Source organism: Felis catus, chromosome A3 (genome assembly GCF_018350175.1).
Source record: "Felis catus isolate Fca126 chromosome A3, F.catus_Fca126_mat1.0, whole genome shotgun sequence".
Lineage (NCBI taxonomy): Eukaryota > Metazoa > Chordata > Mammalia > Carnivora > Felidae > Felis > Felis catus.
Genome location: NC_058370.1, coordinates 82,988,761 through 82,994,765, shown reverse-complemented (window position 1 = coordinate 82,994,765; position 6,005 = coordinate 82,988,761). Strand labels below are relative to the sequence as shown.

At 47.2% G+C, this 6,005-nt stretch overlaps 1 pseudogene; it reads left to right on the top strand.

Annotated features, from left to right (window-relative positions):
* Positions 1 to 485: 485 nt before the first annotated feature.
* Positions 486 to 1,801, top strand: LOC111559895 (annotated as a pseudogene).
* Positions 1,802 to 6,005: the final 4,204 nt, after the last annotated feature.

Genomic DNA, 6,005 nt, shown 5'->3' with positions numbered 1-6,005 from the left:
GCAGCACTAGCCTCTTTGAATCCCTGAGCTAGCTCTCTCCTGCCCTGGCTGCTTACTGCTAAGACAGCAGGGCCGCAGACTCCTGGTGAGACAATTAGGCCCGAGCCTTTCTCGCCAAGACCTCGGGCAGCAAGCAATCTCTGCTTTTTCGGAGCTGACCTTCAGCGCAGCCAGGATAGGGCACGGCTGGGATTTGAGAGCCATCCATCACAGCACATCCCTTGTAGAGGCCACAGGGTTCTCTTCAGAGGCATTTGCCCCAAAGCTCAATCCTCTCCTTAGACAACTTCAAGGGTAATTATTATGTGTCTCCACCAGCTCTCACAGATGACAGGAGTAACTCACAGCAAGTGTGTTCATGGTCCATACCCCACCTACAGTCCCCATACGGTGTCCAGTGGAGACTCTGACCCTGTCTCCAGCCTGTCTTCTGTAGGCACCTTTCATTCTTGGCCGGAGAGTTTTGACTGCTAGTGGAGAGCAGGATGAAAGTGCAGGAGAGGTCGGCCTTTGGGAACAACCCTCAAGCAATGAGTAACAGGAGATGGTGAAAAACGCCCCAACTTTCCTGCCCTTGGGAGGAGGAGGGGCAACTCTGAGTTGTCTGTCTCCCAGAGGTCTCAGCAGAGCTGAGCCCCAGTTGCCCACAGTGGCAATCTGTTCATTAAAGTACTGTAGATTATCTCTATCTCCCCTCCCCAGCCCCTTCCCTGGGCTTCGTAGCATCTCTTCCAAACAAACTACTTGCACTCAAATTCGTGTCTCCAGGTTGGCTTCTGGGCACTCAACTCAAGATACACAGTGGCATTAGCATGCATTTATTTCTCTGTTGGGTAATGAGCTCCCTACAGACAGGCACCAAATGTTATTCTTCTGAGCACTCACCATTTGGTCCCTGCCAAAGGTTTAATATGCATTACCTCATCTCAGCTGCACAGCAACCCTTAGAGTCCAGCACTAACATTATCCCATTTTACAAATTAGGAAAATGAAGCTCAGGGAGCTTGAGTCACTTGTCCAAAGTCACACAGCCTAGAGGAAGGAGCTGGGATTTGAATTAAGGGGGTCTCTCTTTGGCGCTTACACCATTAATGATAAATGTCTGTGAAAGAAACAAAGATGCTAGCAGGCAATCCCTGCAAGCATTGGTCCAAAGGGCTCAGGACCAGCTAATTTCTCGAGTGGAGATAGAGGACATCAGAGTGTCCTTCTCCAAATTTCCATGAGTCTTTTTTCTATTCACTTATTGACTCAAGGAGCATTTATTGTTTCCTCTCTGTCCAAGGCACTGGATGAGGCCCTGCACAGGTTACAGAGAAATGCAAAGCAAATTCAAGGGGCTTTTTTGTCCGACATCTTAGTGAGCCTGCAGTGAGGGCAGCTGTTCTCCGAGCTTCACTATGCTACAGGGACAACACGAAGAAAGAGGCTGGAAAGTCGCCCAAGAAAGACAAAGACCCAGTGAACAAATCTGGGGGCAAGGCCAAAAGGAAGAAGTGGTCCAGAGGCAAAGTTCGGGACAAGCTCAATGACCTGGTCTTGTCTGACAAAACGACATATGACCAACTCCTTAAGGAAGTTCCCAACTATAAGCTTATAACCCCAGCTGTTGTCTTGGAGAGACTGGAGATTCAGGGTTCCCTGGGCCAGGGCAGCCCTTCAGGAGCTCCTTAGTAAAGGACTTACCGAACGGGTTTCAAAGCACAGAGCTCATGTCATTTACACCAGAAATACCAAGGACAGAGATGCACCAGCTGCTGGGGAAGGTGCATACACACGTCCCCCCAACTGTACACTTTGAAAGACAAAACTTTATTAAATCAAAAATAAGCAAATAAATAAATAAATAAAGCAAGCAAGCAAGCAAGCAAGCAAATTCATGGAGCTCATAATCTGCAGGGAGTGAGGGAGACACTGATAAGGCAGAAAAAAATAAATACCTGAAAAAATAAATTACAAGACTAGAGCTGCCATTAGGCAGAAGCGATGCATGGCCAAGTGAGTTGAACAAAAAAGTGCTATGTTTTCAAAGATGAGCTCCGGGAACTGGAGCAGACAAGACAACCGGGAGGAAGGGGGGCTTCAAGGTACTGAATGGCCAGAAGTAGGGACAGGGAGGGAGAGTGACATGGCAAAGACATGTGAGCAAAGCCACAAAGCAAGGGGATTCCAGACAATTTGCTTCATCATTCTGCCCTGCCCCCTCCCCCAAGTCAAAGCTAATTGGGGAGGAAATAGTGATGTTTCCCAGGAGCAAAACCAAGGTTTAATTGCCGAGGATTATGAATACATGGTCACTTGCAAGTGCTTTTCAAGCTAAGACATGCATAAAGGAATACAAACCACCTACTAAAGAGGTCACCTTTCCTTCAGGTCTAAAGGCTGATTGAGTAAGTGTGACCTCCACGACTCCTGCTCCGAAAACTTGGCACCAGAGGACACTGGGTAACCACCCACTCTCACTGTTGTGCTTGGATCACACTGCCTGGAATCTGGGAGTCACAAACTTTGGGGATTGAAGATATTTCCCTGAAGGCTTGGCAGCCAAGACCTCATTTACAGCTCCTGTTCTGGGAGAGGATTGATTCTTTGCTCACTTTCACCTTCTCCCCAGTGAGGGGGTGGGCAGGCCACATTGGCACATGGGGTGAGAAATGGAAAGCGCCCAGCCAAGGACTCTGCACAATTTGGTAGAGATCAGGCATGGAAACCATTGAGGACTCTGGGCTACCATGGGCAGAACTTGCTGAAAGGACCTCACCCTTGGTGGAACTAAGAGCCCCCACTATCCTTCAACCACCCCCAAATTAACATACAGTCTAAGTAGACTCAATGTCTGCTATGCAAACACAGCTTCAAGATCTGCCACCAAGTCCCAACCAGTGGCTGCCCCCAGGCCTCTTCCAAATAGAAATTCCATAGCCACCATTCTCGCCAGCTCACCTGGGGCAGCTAGAGTTTTACAGCCATGGCTATAGGAAGACAAAGGCTGGATCCAAGTCCTAGGAGGTTCCAGAGAGCTTTGCTGTTCACTCCGCAAGAGCCTGAAGCCCAACTAACACCAGCAGTTGTTGAAATGACATTGTGTAGCCAATGGGCCCACGTGGGGATGGTATCAGTGGCTTTCCCCACACTACCACAAAGGCCAGGCGAGTGTAGGCATGCACTCTGATGCCTGTGGGACTGCCCTTGCCCACTTGGGGCTGAGAGCAGAAGCATAAACGTTCCCCATTTTCTCTTCCTCACCTCAGGATGTTCCTGAGATGCATTTCAGAAAGCTTCTCAGAAGGTGGCCAATTCAATAACACATCCTCTTATTGGCTCTTCCTCCTTCCCCATCTCACTCTCAGTTAGGTAACTCACATAGAAGCATTCTTGTCAGGTGCTGCTTTCAGGAGAACACAGGCTCAGGCACTCAGAAACCTCAAAAGATATCACACTTGGTTTCTGAAAATGAGTCCAACAGACCACAGCAACGAGGCTTTTCTCTATCCTTGCTTATGCTTGTGTTGAATGTGTAAGCAGTCCAGCATTACCTCTGAGAGAAGTTCTCAATACATCCAACCCAAAGAAGGAGAAAATGATCCTCTACCTACATAAGAGAGGTGTGGCAGGTAAATTCTTTTCACTAAGTTTGATTTCATTTTGTGGATTCACTAAAACCCATCTTGTGCAAGAGCCAGTGATTCACCATGTAACAGTGGGAAGAGCAGGGCCATTGGAAATGGGAAGCTTGCCACACTGCTTACATCCACACATCAGGACACAAAGTCAGGTGACATGGCTTAGCTGATGCCCTCGACTCAATATAGGGATTTTAACCAAATATAGCAAGGAGGCTTCCATTTGAGAACCCAGAGCCCTCTTCCAAAGGAAATGATGGGTAAGAAGAAGGAAGGGGACTAGGGAAGTGGAAGAGAGTTAATGGATCAGAGTTAAAATAAACCTGAGAGGAAAGAGGAGACTTCTAGAAAGGAGGGAAAGAAAACCTCACTTACATCTCCAATTTGCACGCCAGTCTGACCAGCATTGCTTTCAGAGTGACATAGGAAACACCTAGTAATGTATGCATCGTCAGAGGGGAAGGGTGAGTTTTGCTGGGGTGTGAGAACTAAGATTACAAATAGTAAAAAGAGTATTAGCACTTGTCACAGATCAAACGTCACGTTTTTAGCTTGAGACATTAATTGTTATGATTATAAAATCATTTTCTTCTATATTAAAAAATGTGAAGACTAGAACAAAAACAATTACTTCCAAGTTTTCTGAAAGGTTGAGACTAAAAAAAAATTTTTTTTCTTTATGCCCTCACCCCCAACAGAGGGGCTGTGAACACATCTAGGGTCCTTAGCACCTTGGAGCCTGGTTAGAACAGGCCTACGTGAGCCCATTCGTAGGCATTGCCCAAAGAGAAAGAAAAACTTTAGTTCACAGAGAACCTGTACAGAGATGTTTACACACACTTATCCATAATCCCCCCAAACTGGGCACCACCCAAATGCCCTTCAACTAGTGAATGGAAACAAACAGTGGTACAGCCATACAATGTAACAGTGTTCATCAATACAAAGGAATAAACAACAGATGTCTGCAACCACAGAAGAATAGATCTCAAATGCATTTTGCTAAGTGAAAGGAGCGAGTCTCAAGAGGCTGCATGATTCCATTTACATGACATTCTGGAAAAGGCAAAACAGACAGAAAAAGGATCCCTGGATGCCCAGGGCTACAGGTGGGTGAAGGGAGGAGATTGACTACCAAAGGACACAAGGGAATTTTTAAAAAATGCTTATTTATTTATTTTGAGAGAGTGAGAGAGCTAGAGTGTGGGCAGAGGAGGGTCAAAGTGAGAGAGAAAGAGAGAGAGAGAATCCCAGGTGGGCTCTGCACTGTCAGTGCAGAGCCTGATGCAGGGCTTGAATTCACAAACCATGGCGTCATGACCTGAGCCAAAATCAGGAGTCGGACATTTAACCAACTGTGCCACCTGGGTGCTCAGAATATTTTTGAGGGTAATGAAACTGCTGTATCTGTTAATGTGGTGGTAGTCATGCAACTGTATGCATTTGTCAGCGCTCATGGAGTTGCACACCACTGGGGAGCCTGGGTGGCTCAGTCGGTTGAGCATCTGACTTCAGCTCAGGTCATGATCTCACGGTTTATGAGTTCCACCCTTGCATCGGGCTCTGTGCTGACAGCTCAGAGCCTGGAGCCTGCTTCGGGGTCTGTGTCTCCCTCTTTCTGTGCCCCTCCCCTACTCATGCTCGGTCGGTCTCTCTCTCTCTCTCTCTCTCTCTCTCTCTCTTTCCCTCTCTCAAAAAATGAAAACATTTAAAAAAATTTTTTTAATTACAAAAAAAAAGAATTGTACACTACTAACAAGAGTGAATTTTGGGGCGCCTGGGTGGCGCAGTCGGTTAAGCGTCCGACTTCAGCCAGGTCATGATCTCACGGTCCGTGAGTTCGAGCCCCGCGTCGGGCTCTGGGCTGATGGCTCAGAGCCTGGAGCCTGTTTCCGATTCTGTGTCTCCCTCTCTCTCTGCCCCTCCCCCATTCATGTTCTGTCTCTCTCTGTCCCAAAAATAAATAAAAAACGTTGAAAAAAAATTAAAAAAAAAAAGTGAATTTTACTGTAAGTTATAACTCATTTAAAAAAAAACAAGAGAGATGAGCTGTGGAGTCCCTGGCCTGGGAAAGAACCTCAGCTCCACTACTGCCTTCTGTGTGAGCTTAGGCAAGTTATTTAACCTTTCTGCACCTTGGTTTCCTCATCTGTACCAGAGGGTTTAATAGCACCTACCTCGCAGGTTGGTTACAAAGAGTCAATGAGTAACACAGTGCCCGACACCCACTCAGCATTGGATCTTATTATGACCATCCAGCCAAGAGCCACAGCAAAGGGCGCCTGCCCAGGTGGTCTTGTTATCTCTCTGCCGGGCACTCTACCACCTGCCCTCTGCCCAGCCTGGATTCCTGGGGAGAAATTGATGCTGTCCCTTGAGAAC